The following is a 13,863-nucleotide window of genomic DNA, read 5'->3' as shown; positions in this document are numbered from 1 at the left end:
TGTGGTCACAGTAAAGCTCTACAATGGGTTTTGGTGCCAATAATGGCCATGAAGAGCCTCTACATTGGCTTAAAATGCTAATGTAAAGCTTGCAAAATCAAGTGCACTGAGCGCACTTGATTCTGAAGGCTCTATAGTGGCAATGTGGAACTTTAAAATGTGTTAGCCGAGGAGCAGGGAATGGTTTTGTGGAGCCACTACATTGGCTTCAAATGCCAATGTAAAGCCTCCAGAATCAAGTGCGTTGAGTGCACTTGATTCTGGAAGCTCTACATTGACCATGGGGAGCTTTAAAATGTGTCAGCAGGGGAGAAGGGGATAGCTTTGTGGAGCCCACTACATTGGCTTCAAATGCCAATGTAAAGCCTATAGAATCAAGTGCACTGAGCACACTTGATTCTTAAAGGCTCTACATCGATCATGTGGAGCAGAGGAACAGGGGATGACTTTGTGGAGCCACTACATTGACCATGTGAGCAGAGGAGCAAGGGATGGCTTTTACTCCTAACCACAAGTTGTCTCCATATAATGCCATACATGTGGGTTCGGTCTGTTCCACCTTCTTATTAACCTACTCATGGCACCCAGTCTCGGGTCTTTTTTAAAAGAACTTCCCATGGTTTACAATTTGCTTTCACTATGCCTACTCGGAATCATTAAGCTTGCTATTGCAAAAAATGCCGGTACATTGTGACCCCGATGGCACCAATTGCTTGTGGTATATAGAGAACTTTTTGAGATTGCCCAACGAGGTACTTTGTTCTTGGAAGTGGGGAAACCCAACAAAGTGGCTAGTTCACCCTAAAGCTACTTCTATGGCAAGTAAGGTGAACTATCCACCAAATGGAGCATTGCTTTTCCACCATGAAACAGGCCCTAGGCGCCCATTCCCATCCAACCGTGGACACACCGATAGATTCATTCCCCGATAGGAGACCATAGCATCGGATTCCCAATTGGCCCCGAGTACACCTAGATTCACGTGGGGGGGACCACGGAGGGGATAGATTCAGTCCTCGCCTTGATCCAACTCTTACGGATGCAGAAAACGAACTTGGCCACCCAACTATAAATCTTGCTCTACATTGACCATGTGGAGCTGCAAAGTGTGTTAGCAGAGGATCAGGGGACCGTCTGCATGTGTGGTAAAAATACAACCCTAAAGGTACATAGAAACGCAACCCTAAAGGTACATAAAAATGCAATAGTACAAGCATCCACCTTGACAAAACTACAACCCTAAACACTTCAAAAAACACGACTAGAAACTTAGAAAACCACAACTAGAAACACTAAATCTTACGTGAGTGTCGTCTTTTCGGTGAGGGGAAGGGGATGGTGAGTGTCGTCTTTTACGTGGTGAGGCATGATCATGCATGAGCCCTTTAGACCACTTCATCTTCTTTGCACTTGCAAAAACTAGCGATTTCTTAACTCGAACAGACGTGGAGGGGATAGATTCAATCCTCACCTCGATCCAACTCGACGGACGCACAAAACAAACTCGGCCACCCAACTATAAAGCCTGCTCTACATTGACTGTGTGGAGTTGCAAAGTGTGTCAACAAAGGAGCAAGGGACGGTCTGCGTGTGGTAAAAATGTAACCCTAAAGGCACATAGAAACGTAACCCTAAAGGTACATAAAAACACAATAGTACAGGCATCCACCTTGACAAAAACACAACCCTAAACACTGCAAAAAACACAACTAGAAACTTAAAAAACCTCAACTAGAAACACTAAATCTTACGTGAGTGTCGTCTTTTCGGTGAGGGGAAGGGATGGTGAGTGTCGTCTTTTACGTGGTGAGGCATGATCATGCATGAGCCCTTTAGACCGCTTCATCTACATGCACTTGCAGAACTTGGTGATTTCTTAAATAAGAAAACTGGTAGTGTAGTTCCTTAATTAAGAAAACTAATGCTCTAGAAAGTGGTCCGACGTCCTTTAATTTCTAGTCGAAGTAGAACCATACAAAAACCTTACTTCACTTTAAAGACTAAAAAAATTTATATCAATAAAACTGTATGAGAAATATGTTGCAACACATTAGAAACAAAAATCATTGCATTATGTACATAGTAGAGCCATACAAAAACCATTGCAAGCCTTACATAAAAAGCCACACAACTGGAAATTCTAGAGGCTAAGTAAACACCCTAATCCTAAGGCTATCTACTCCTCGCCACATCATTGTTGTCACTAGGTGTCATCGTCATCCTCGTTGTGTCGGGCTTGCTGTCCTCATCATCAGTCTTCTCATCATCCCCGGCATTGCCATCCTGCATGTTGTTCTTGGGGTTACCCTCCACCTTGTCATCTCCCTCCATGTTTGGCATCTCCTCCTCTTCCTCCTCAGTGTCGTTCGTGGGGGGAGACTATAATTTTCTTCAGAAGTGGTATATACTAATATAAGAAAAACATATAACCTGACTAGAAAATTCCCCATTCTAAAGTAATAAGGAAAGGTTAAGAAAGTATTCAAGAGAAAGTAAAAGGAGAGCTTGAAAGCAAGTGTATTGAACTCTATGAGAGCAAGTGCAATGAACTAAACTGAGAGTAGTGAGAAACTACAGATGGTAATGCAAAGTTGGAAGACAAGTCGACCACTAGGTGATGGATTTGAGGCTATCCTAGAGCTCAAGAGAAAATGTCACTTTCAATTCTTCCGTGGGTGCGTGGGTGAAGGTTTCCCTTGCAAGCAAACAAAAGTGACGAGAGGTTTCCCTTACAAGCAAACAAAAGTGACGAGAGGTGCTATGTGTTCAAGATGTCGACAACTAGCCCTGGCTCCGAGGTTGATATTGTCTGTAGAATGGATGCTACAGGTGATGGAGACCTCCGACATTCATGGGTTTGTGTTGATCATGTCCACTGAGTGGAGAATGATAGGCATACTATGGGTGCACATGTGTATGATCACATGTATGTTTTAATTTTTATGCTCTTTTTAAAATGAAGTGATTACCTGAGTTGTTATAATAATAGTGGAATAATCTTCCAAATACTTATGGCAGGATTGGAGAGCTATTGACAATTGCAACTTGTGAGTTTAGAGAGGAGGATGAGCAAGCATAGATCATGTTATGGGAGAATTTAAATGTGGTTATGATCGAGCATACTGGGAAAGCAGCAAACTTTTTTGGCTTCATGTGGCTGATGAAGCTGGTGCAAACTGGAATGCTGTTAGGACAGTATATAACAATGGAAACGAGATGGCAGGAAAGGAGAGATCCTGTCTTTTTCATTGGAAGGACAATCTTTGAATCCATACACAAAAATATGGCTATGCTCAGTATATGGGAAAACACAATGAAATGTGTGAGAGGTGGAGGACAAAACCAACCAAAGAGGATGCCCTAGTGCAATTTCGCAAGATACGTGTATGGTGGCCAATAGGAAAGGCAGTAGGTGAAGTGCATGGGTAATGCATGGAAGGTATGTTTGTGTGGGTGTACTTCTCCAACACAATTTCTTTCTTCGACTCTATTCAAAGAATAGCCTTATACAAGGGAGAGAAGAAGATAAAGAATGAAAGAGTCTTGTGTTAACCCATTTCTAGGGTTAACAATAGCTACTTCCACTATCTTACATCAAGGAGTCAAGGTAGAGACACCAAAAGGTCATACATTCAAGATATGAAGCAATGGTGTCCAAATCTACAACTTGGATGGGTGCCCGTAATGGTCTGACGGAATACCTATGGTGATTTTCGCTTCAAGAGCGTGTGGTAGTAAGTTAGGAGGATGAAGTCCTAAAAGATGTACTTCATGGATATATTATGACAGTAGTCATTGTAATAACATTAGGCCTCTTATGAGCCTAAATTACCCGACCAACCACAGTTTAAGTGAGTGTGAACACTTATGGCCATGTATATAAGTGAATATCTCTCATAATACAAAAAACTCTCCCATTGTACAATAGTGTCTTGCTCTTGCTAATCTCTCTCTAATCCATGCTAGTGAGTGTGTGTGAGTGAAGTGAGGTTAGAGGAGGGATGAGTACACGTGTAGTGCAATGCGGCGGTGTGAAAACACTCGTGGGAGGCACAATGGAATTTCTCCTCAAGGAGGTGTGGAGCTTGGAGGCCTCAAGGGTTATGAGCTCGGCCAATGGAAAGATCCCCAAACCACGAAAATTATGGTTCACCACGTAATCTTCTTGTTGGATGTGTTTCAAAGGGGTGTGGGTGAGCCATAACATCTTGCTAGCTTACATCTCTAGCCACTCTTGGTAGAGAAACCCTCTCTTATGGAGAGCTAGGGTACTCAACCTTACCTTCCTCATTGTTAGCATAAGGAAGCCTTGTAATTGTGGGTGGGCAACAAAGAGGGAGAGAGCTATGGAAAGCTCAACCTCTATGTAAGATTCCTCCCTCCGGCTTTTGAGGTGTGTAGGTGTAAGAACCTCCCCTTCTGATCTTATAATTATTTCCCTCTCTTAAATAAAACAAAGATCTTGTTTTACCCTGTTTGGCCTAGAGAGAGAAAATGTCTAAAGGGAGGTAATTCAAAATTGAGATATTTTGGGATATAAAAATCCTCCTAGTGTCTAAAATGGTTTCCTTGAAACAGAAATTCAAAAAGAACTTTCCAATGTGCAATTGGAATTAATTGAAAATAGGTAAAAAGGACCTTAGCCTAAGGGTCGAGATTTTCAAAAAAATTTGAATTATGCTCCAATTAAGGTTCCTATGGACCAATATGATTAATCCAAATGTAGGGGAGGAGATAAATTGAAGAATAAAAGAAAATCCCCCAAAAATGAGTAAATGCTCACATAAGATGAAGAGTTGACTAAGGACAAGGTTTATTAGTTAAAAAAGAAGAGATATTTAGAGGAAATGATGCATTTTTGACACCTCAGTGTGGGGATCTCCCCTCATGAAGGAGGCGCCTATTTCACATGTGGGGATGAGTTTTAAACTCACAAATAATGAGATATTTTCATCTCTCCTCTCTCGTGTTTTAACTAGATCCAAAAAGTGAGCTAAACTGACCCTAAACTAGATCTAGAATTAGTTTTCTCGGTTAGAGGCTCATTTTTTCCTATAAATAGAAGCCTCCCCCTTTGTAAAAGGTTAATAATGTTTATGCACTGTTACTCTACTCCTCCCCAGAGCTAAAAACATTGAATTCACTTGATAATTCAATTGTTTTTGACTAAATCCTCTACAAAGAATTGGTGGCCACTCTTGACCCAAACAAGAGTAGAACCCTCAATTCCTCAAGCCGAAGGAAAGCTCACAAAACTCCTTGTAAGTTAAAAATTCTACTTTTTTTAAATTCTAATCTATGGTTTTCTGATTCTTGCTTTCTTAAGGTGAATATGGATGTTATGCCTTGATGAAAAGGCTTCCCCCTTCTCTTCATTAAGAATTCAGCCTTTCTTTATCCTAAAATGAGTAACAAATAAATTGATTTAAACTTTATTATTGTTTACTCACTTGAAAGTGAAAATTGAGTAGATTAGAGTGTTGTACTTCAACTTCAGATTAATTTAAAGTGATATTAGAATGTAAAAATTGAGAAATGGTCAGTCATACAAAGGAGGTTATGGCAAAATTTTCTTAAATTTTGTGGAAATAAAGTTTATCTTTATGTTATTCTAAAAGAGTAATCCCCACCGTTTGTGCATTCTAAAAGAAATATTTTTATTTACTCCATGTACATATTCATCTATGAATATGCATGGATATCATTGATATTAATTATTAAAATTAATTTCTATTTCTATTATAAAAGTGTTGTTTTAATTGAATTTAAGTTCTATGCAAAGAAAGATACATAAAAGATTTATTTTTATTTCAAAAGAGTTAAAATTGAATTTATGCATAGAAAGATGCATAAAAGATTTATTTTTATTTCAAAAGTGTTATTCTCATTAAAATTGAATTTATGCATAGAGAGATGCATAAAAGATTTATTTTTATTTCAAAAAGTGATGAGAATGTGAGGTGAATAGATGTGATGAGACAAGATGTGAATCAGATAGATGATGATTGGATGGATGGATGTGATTGAATAGAGATGAGAATGTGAGGTGAATAGATGTGATGGGATGTGATGTGAATCAGATAGATGTGAATGAATGGATGGTTGGAAGTGATGTGAATAGAGATGAGAATGTGAGGTGAATAGATGTGATGAGATGTGATGTGAATCAGATAGATGTGAATGAATGGATGGATGTGATGTGAATAGAGATGAGAATGTGAGGTGAATAGATGTGATGTGAATAGAGATGAGAATGTGAGGTGAATAGATGTGATGAGATGTGATATGAATAGATGAGATGAGATGTGATGAGATGTGATATGAATCAGATAGATGTGAATGAATGGATGGATGGATGTGATGTGAATATAGATGAGAATGTGAGGTGAATAGATGTGATGGGATGTGATGTGAAGCAGATAGATGTGAATGAATGGATGGAAGTGATGTGAATAGAGATGAGAATGTGAGGTGAGTAGATGTGATGAGATGTGATGTGAATCAGATAGATGTGAATGAATGGATGGATGGATGTGATGTGAATAGAGATGAGAATGTGAGGTGAATAGATGTGATGGGATGTGATGTGAATCAGATAGATGTGAATGAATGGATGGATGTGATGTGAATAGAGATGAGAATGTGAGGTGAATAGATGTGATGAGATGTGATGTGAATCAGATAGATGGGAATGAATGGATGGATGTGATGTGAATAAAGGTGATAAGAATGTGAGGTGAATAGATGTGATGAGATGTGAGGTGAATAGATGTGATGAGATGTGATGTGAATCAGATAGATGTGAATGAATGGATGGGTGGATGTGATGTGAATAGAGGTGATGAGATTCAAGGTGAATAGATGTGATGAGATGTGATGTGAATCAGATAAATGTGAATGAATGGATGAGATGTGATGTCATGTGAATCAGACCATAAATGAATGATATAGGATGTGAGTGAATGTATGTGATGATAACGGATGTGAATGTATATGTGAAAGAATTGATGTGAATGAGTATGTGAAAGAATGGATATAGATGTGTATGTGAAAGAATGTGATGTGATGGAAAGAGATGTGATGTGTCATAAATATACGTGGATATGAATGTGATAGATATGAATGAATGTGAATGTGATGAATATGAATGAATATGAATGAATGTGAATATGATGGATGTGAATGAATGAGATGTGATGTAAGTGAATGTGATGTGGTCTGAATGGATGAGATATAAATGAATGTGATGTAATGAGATGTGGATATGGGTAGATGCGAGTGGATGAGATCTGATGATAAATTGAGGAAAGATTTGATGAGATGAAAATAATGTGAATGGATGAGAATAGGAATACTTATGAAATGGATGAGAATAGGAATACTTATGAAATGGTTGTGAAAATAATGTGGTTTGATGTAGAACAATGTGGAAAGATGAGAGTTCGTTGAGATGAAAATGATGTGATTGGATGAGAATAGGAATACTTATGAAATGGTTGTGAAAATAATGTGGTTTGATGTAGAACAATGTGGAAAGATGAGAGTTCGTTATAGAAACTGTATTTATGACCTGTTTTTAAATGACTGTTTTATGTCAAGAATGCTAGGGAAGCATTTTGACTGTCTTGTGAATGAGGTCGTGGAGACCTAATCTGATAAGTTGCAACAGCTGATGGAGACTCAATGGAGGACGTCTCACGTAGCAAGGTCAGCTGAGGTCTTGACTAGCCTCGATGTTTCGATTAAAATGGTGAGCTTCCGGTATGGTGGATGAGGGACCAAGGAACAAGCGGCCTATGAGTGAAGTACTAGGTCACTTGCAAAGGATCCTAGAGGGTGCTGACCATACGGTGCTCGGGCTCTGGGTCACCGAAGATACCCACATGTGTATCTTGGAAGATATTGGAACAAGGGGTAAGAGTTGTTTTCTGAATTCGGGCATGGATCTGGTTGATTGGCCTTGCTGGTCCTCAACGGATGAGTCCATGGCTCTTTTATATGGATCTGTTGGTTGATCTTTTTGATTTTCAACGGAGATTCCATTTTGTTATGTGAATATATTGCCGGTTACTATGAGCTAGGAACTATTGAAAAGGCCCCCTCAGTGGACAGGTGGTGAGCGTTCTGGTTGCGAATGATGCCATAGGTACACCGATGAAGGAATGATTGGAATTAAGGATTCAACCAGAGATTTTGAGGACTATGATCAGTGACTCTATGATTTCATTAAATGATTATTTTAAAGACAGCTGATTCTGTGAAAAAGGCAATTTCATATTGGGTGTGTAAGTGGTGTGACTGATTCTAAGTTTGCATTCTAAGTTTGCATGAATACCCGGCTAGGGGGCCTAGGAACTCTTTTCCCTGGTACCCGGGGCAAAACCTGACCAAATTCTTAATTAGATTCCATCACTATAGTGGTTGGACGGTTGACTAACCCATGGGATTGGATGGGGTTAGGCTGGCCTGATGGATCCCTAAATTGAGACTCAATTCTGTTATGGTTCGATAAATGAAGTAAATCCTGGACAAAAATTGTTCTATGGAAAAGAATCAACGGCTCTGCCTCTCAATGAGGAAAAAAGCATTGGTCTCTATGATCCAAGTGCAATCTTTTCCCTGATCTGACTATGGGACTTATGGGTTCGGTCAGATCAGTTCAGCTAGTTAAGGCTTTTGACTACGTTAGAGAAAAGTTATCCTAGAGGAATCGCCCGTGCTTTCCGGGCAAGGAAAGTTTTTTCGGGTTCCATCGGTTTTTGAAGAACCGATGGATTAGTCTCTTGTCTGGATATTCATGGGCGAGGTCCCAAGTATGGGACCCTGCCCCATGCAAGAAGAGCTACTTCCGCTACTAGTACCCCTGAATTCGTTGCGCGGTGGGGACACAGATCTTACACTCTACCTCAATGCCTTGGTGAGTGGGAGCATGGGGGAGAAGGGGAGAGGAGAGAGGGAGAGGAGAGCTAGCATCATGATACTATCACTCATACACACAATCCTCAAGAAAGTATGCATCAAAGAGAAGAGATCATACAAGCAAGCATAAATCACAAGAGCAAGAAAGATTTAAGCTTAAAATGGGATTATGTGTGTTCTCATTAGCCAAAATGTATTATATACAAGACTCATATTTGCAATGCCTGACTGCCCAAGTAATGTCTCGGGGCCCAAAAGCTAGTCTAGGCTAATTTCCTAGTCTTAGTATGTCTTAGTATATACTATTAGTATTACACAAGTCGTAAGCTCAGTTTTAACTATCTTTCGGCATTACACAAGTCATAAGCTCAGAGATTTCCCATAATCATTTACATGAAGCGCTTTGCATGGTACAAAGAGTATGACACAAAAAGTGTTGTTGTGCATCGAAGTGATGTTAGCTAATGTGGTTAACATACCCCCTCCCTAATCACGGTTTTATCCTCAAAATCGATAATGAAGCATAGTGGGAGTTAGTCAGTCACATTGAATGGGCTTGGTAAAGACTAGATCAATTTTGAACATCTGTCCAAACTCAAGGAAAATTCTCAAAACATTGAAAAGCTTATAATTCTTCTAATCATCGAGGAGATGATCAGAAGAATTATAAGCTCCTAATATTGATCATCGAGGAGATGTGTAAAAGGCTTGCTTGTAATATTCATCATCATCGAGGAGATGATCATCGAGGAGATAAATATTATGAGCAAGCCTTTTATACAAACATAGGTAGATGTAGAGGCAGATCTTCCTCTAGAGTCCAAGGTATAGGCCGTTTTGGAAATAGAAATCATGGTCAACAAGAAGTGGAAGAGGCCACTCTTTTAGAGGAAGGGGAAGCTAGAGAGGTTGAGGTGGATGGTAAAGAAATCAAAGTGGAAATAGTGGTAAACTAGGGCATATAGCAAAGGATTGCTATAAAATGCAAAATGTCATCAAAAGTGGGGAGTTGTAGTAGCAAGAGAATTATGCATCTTTAAGTAAATGAGCCGAAGATAAAAGTAAGCAACTTTTTGTAATGAAACATGTGCTTTAATTACACGATTAAAAATGTAAGATTCCTCCCTCCAGCTTTTGAGGTGTAAAGGTGTAAGAACCTTTCCTTCTATTCTTATAATTATTCCCCTCTCTGAAATAAAAGAAATATCTTATTTTACCCTGTTTTGGCCTAGAGAGAGATAATCTGAAATTGAGATATCTTTGGATATCAAAATCCTCCTAGTGTCTGAAATGGTTTCCCTTGAAACAAAAGTTCAAAATAAATTCTCCAAAGTGCATTAGGAATAAATTAAAAATGATTTAAAAGACCTTAGCCTAAGGGTCAAGATTTTCTGAAAATTTTAGATTATGGTCCAATTAAGTTTCCTATGGGGCCAATAGGATTAATCCAAGTGTGGGGATGAGATAAATCCAAAGAATAAAAGAAAATACCCAAAAATGAGTAAATGCTCACATAAGATGAAGAGTTGACTGAGTACAAGGTTTATTAGTTAAAAACTATGAGATATTACTAAAAAAATGAGATATTTTGGAATAATGATACATTTTTGACACCTTGGTAAGGAGGGGGGAGAATTTAAGGTAGGAACCTATTTCACACATGTGGATGAGTTTTTAAATCAAAAAAATTGTGATATTTTTATCTCTCCTCTTTCCTCTCTCCTGGATCAAAATGGGAGCTAAACTGGTCCAAATCTTGTCCAAATTCAGCCAAACTGAAGCTGAAAAATTTTAGAACTTAGTTGGACTCAGTTAGTGGCCTCCCTCACTTATAAACAGACCCTCATTCTTTTGTATTCCCATCTGTGAACTAGACCATGCAGTATTACATTAAAATAAGCATATTTTCTATTATCCCTTTAAAATCCTCTACTTTTGGAGAGAGTGGAGCTTCTCTCTCTCTTCAACAATCCTTGGGGCTTTCTTCTCAACATACTAAACCAATTGATTGGTTGGGGGCTTCCTTCTATGACAAAGAAGCAAGCAAAATCAAGAGGTAAGCTGTAATTTCATGTATTTATGCGTAAATAATTAATTAGAGAAATGAGAAATTTTTGGTATTTCTATTTTTATGCAAAAAGAGGAATTCCCATGATAATGAAGATCCGTGTAATTAAATGAAAAAAGAGAAATTTTGGTATATTAAAATAATGAATATTTTATTTAAAGTAAAATTTTAGATAAGTTTATTTTATGCATGAGAAAGTTTAAATGATAAAATAGGAATTCCCATGACATTTGGAATTCAATCATTTAAATAGTAAAAGTGAAATTCTTGGCATATTTGAATTAATGGATATTTTTATTTAAATTTGAAGAGGAATTTTAGATAAATTTAAGTTATGCATGAGAAAATTTAAATGATAAAAGAGGGATTCCCATGACATTTGGAATTCAATCATTTAAATGGTAAAAGTGAAATTCTTGGTAAAATTGAAATAATGGATATTTTGTTAAAGAAAAGAGAAATTTTAGATAAATTTATTTTATGATAAAAGAGGAATTCCCATGACATTTGGAATTCAATCATTTAAATGTAAAAAGAGGAATTTCCATGATATTTGAGATCCAAGAAATTAAATGGAAAAAAGAGGAATTTTTAGCACAATTCAAATTATGAGTATTTATCAAAAGTGGAATTTTGAGCATTATTGGAAAATATGGGTAGAATTGATTTTTGTAAATCCCATGAATCTTTTACTCAAAAGAAGAATATTGAATATATTTCACTTGAGGAATTGGTAGAAAATTAGAAAAGTCCCATCGATATCAAAAATAGAAAATATTACTAAATGTGAATAGATGTGAATAAGATGTGAATGAGATGTGAGGATATGTGAGATGGATGTGATGTAAATGGATGTGGATGTGGATGTGAATGAAAAGATGAGAATGAGATGTGAGGATAGGTGATAGGATGTGATGTGATGTAAATGAATGTGGATATGGATGTGATAAGATGTGGCGTGATGCAAATGAATGTGGATATAGATGTGATAAGATGTGGTGTGATACAAATGAATGTGGATGTGGATGTGATAAGATGTGATGTGATGTAGATGGATGTGGATGTGAATGTGATGAGATGTGGATGAAATATGATGTGATGTGAATATATGTGGATGTGAATGTGAAGATGGATGTGGATAGATGTGCATGTGAATGACTAGATGGATGTGGATGTGATGTAATGTGGATGGAATGAATGAGATATGATGTGGATGTGATGTGGATGTGATGTAAATAGATGTGAATGGATGTGATGTGATGTGAAATAGATGTGATGTGATGTGAGATGGAAGTGATGTGGTGTGATGTGATGTGATGTGAATCGGGATAGATGTGAATGGATGATATGTGATGTAAATGGATATGATATAATGTGGTGGATATGGGTAGATGAGAATGGATGAGATGTGATGAGGATAGATGTGGATAGATGTGATGGGATATAATATAATGTGATGTGATGGGATGTAATATAATGTGATTGGTTGAAGGACGATGGAATATATATGATTGAATGTGGATTAAGCAATGTGAAATGATGTAGAAGAATGTGGAACAACGAGAAATGATGTGGAACAATGTGGAAAGATGAGAGTTCATTAGAAACTATATTTATGACCTATTTTTAAAGGACTGTTTTATGTCAAGAATGCTGGGGAAGCATTTTGACCATCTTTTGAATGAAGTCGTGGAGACCTAAGTGATAAAGTTACAACAGGTGACAGAGAGTCAACAGAGGACGTCTCGCGTAGCATGGTCGGTCGAGGTCTTGACCAGCCTCGGTTCGATTTAAATGGTGAGCTTGGTCAGATCAAGGAAGAAACTTGCACTTGGATCATAGAGACCAACGCTTTTTTCCTCATCCAGAGGCACAATCGTTGATTCTTTTCCATAGAACAAGACTATCTGGGATTTGCTTTATCTATCATACCATAGCAAAATTGAGTCTCATTTTAGGGATCCATCAGTCCAATCCAGTCCCATGGGTTAGCCAACCACCCAACCACTGTAGTGATAGGATCCATTTAGGAATTTGGTTATGTTTGGTCCCCGACGGGTACTAGGGAAAAGAGTTTCTAGACCCCCTAGCTGGCGCTTCATGCAAACTTCAAGATAGCCACACCACTTACACACCCGATATGAAATTGCCTATTTCATAGATTCGGTTGTCTTTAAAACAATCTTTTAATGAAACCATAGTATCATTGATCATAATCCTCCAAAATATCCAGTTGAATTCTAATTTCCAATCATTCTTTCATCCTACAATAATCGGAATCCAAAATGCAGCATATGGAAGAAGAGGTGGCACACGATATAGCATCTTTTCAACAAGTTCTGGAGTAAAAGGAGGCCAAAGATAAAGAGAATATCAGCATGACATCTAAAGCAATTCCAGAATCAACACAACAAACACCACCTTCCAACCCTGCTCAAATGGTATTCACAACATTTCACCACTCCATGACTCTGTAATCTAAGATCAGTCCACCTCCACAAAGATCAGTGCAACAGAAGCTCCAGTAACACAAAAAGTGCCACCAAAGCATGAGGACAAAAGGAATAAAGAGGCCACCTTAGCACACAACCATAAACTCAAGAGGCATAAGAAGTGGAGAGGAGGAAGAGAACTGATGAGACCACGAGTCCAGGTAAGCGAAGTTGATTGGAAGCTGAGGGTAGAATTGAAGAAGGACCCTTCTTGCAAAATCTCGACGCTAATCGTTTTCTCGAAGAAACCATGGAAGGCCTCGATACGCTACTGGTGCACTAAACAAAAGGCTCGGCCTCCACAAGTGCCGATCTTTGGAACCAAGAGTAAAGAGTACGGAGAAGTCACTTGCTGACCACTCACATGCTGCATGATAGAAATGC

The sequence above is a fragment of the Cibotium barometz genome, chromosome 12 (genome assembly GCF_041138505.1).
Source record: "Cibotium barometz isolate CiBa-2024 chromosome 12, ASM4113850v1, whole genome shotgun sequence".
NCBI classification, from domain to species: Eukaryota; Viridiplantae; Streptophyta; class Polypodiopsida; order Cyatheales; family Cibotiaceae; genus Cibotium; species Cibotium barometz.
The sequence above is the reverse complement of the archived record's forward strand: the minus strand, read 5'-3'. Positions refer to the sequence as shown.